The following is a 1411-nucleotide window of genomic DNA, read 5'->3' on the forward strand; positions in this document are numbered from 1 at the left end:
TATGTGTGTGTGTGTATGTGTCTTCATGTTTGTCCCCCACCTCTGCTTGACAACTGGTGTTAGTTTGTTTATATTCTTTAATTTAGCAATTTAGCAAAAGAGACCAACAAAATAAATAGCAGTCTCAAAAATAAGTTGATTCATTCAACTAAACCCTTCAAGGTAGTGCCCCAGCATAGCCATAGAACAATGGCTGAAACGAGTAAAAGATAAAGGAAAAATAATGGAATAAAAACAACTGAAAATAATAATACTAGGTTGAGGAAAAAGTTTGTACGCTGCGTTAAAATAATGAACTGAATGAACACATACACCACAAAAATATATAAAAAAGGCGTAGGAGTGGCTGTGTGGTAAGTAGCTTGCTTTCCAACCACATGGTTCCAGGTTCAGTCCCACTGCGTGGCACCTTGGGCAAATGTCTTCTACTATAGCCTCGGGCTGACCAAAGCCTTGTAAGTGGATTTGGTAGACGGAAACTGAAAGAAGCCTGACGTATATATGTATATATATATATATATATATGTATGTGTCGATGTTGGTGTGTTTACGTCCCTGTAACTTAGCGGTTCAGCAAAAGAGACCGAAAGAATAAGTACTAGGCTTTCAAAGAATAAGTCCTGGGGTCGATTTGCTCGACTGAAGGTGGTGCTCCAGCATGGCCACAGTCAAATGACTGAAACAAGTAAAAAGGGAGTAAGCATTATTTTAACACAGCGCACAAACTTTTTCCTCAGCCTAATACTAAAATAAAAATGCTAATACTATAAGTGATTTTCTTTTTTTTTCTTACATCATCACAAGGCTAGGAATTCTGTAGGGGTAAGAGCAGTCAGTTATATTGACACCTAATACTTGATTGATACTTACTTTATTGATTCTTGGAAAGATGCAAGGTAGAGATGACCTCAGTAGGAATTTAACCCAGACTTATAAACACTACAAATCAAACTACTACTACTACTACTACTACTACTACTACTACTACTACTACTACTACTACTACTACTACTACTACTACTACTATTAATAATAATAATAATAATAATAATAATAATACTTTTATTTGCCACCAAAGCAACAGATGGGAGGACAATACGAAGACAAAGAGTGGGGAATTTACATAGAATGGAATGATTGTGCATGTATGTATGTGTGTATGCATATATGTGTGTTCGTGTGTGTGTGTGTGTATATATATATATATATATATATATATATATATATATATATACATACACACACACACACAGAGGCTATTGATAAGGTTGCAAGACGCAACAAAAATTTTAGGAAAATAAAAAGAAAAATAAGTGGAATTTTACCAGTGAGTGTGTTAATTTTAAGGCACAATAAGAAAATGACTCTCCCCAGACACAACAGAATATGCTTCAACACACGAAATCACATA

The 1411-nt window shown here is 34.9% G+C and overlaps 1 protein-coding gene across 2 annotated transcripts in view; it reads left to right on the top strand.

Moving 5' to 3' along the window:
- The window catches only part of LOC106868679 (uncharacterized), a 284588-nt gene that overhangs the window by 133182 nt on the left and 149995 nt on the right, over positions 1–1411 (top strand). The window lies entirely within an intron of this gene.

This window comes from Octopus bimaculoides, chromosome 2, assembly GCF_001194135.2.
Source record: "Octopus bimaculoides isolate UCB-OBI-ISO-001 chromosome 2, ASM119413v2, whole genome shotgun sequence".
In the NCBI taxonomy this organism is placed as follows: Eukaryota; Metazoa; Mollusca; class Cephalopoda; order Octopoda; family Octopodidae; genus Octopus; species Octopus bimaculoides.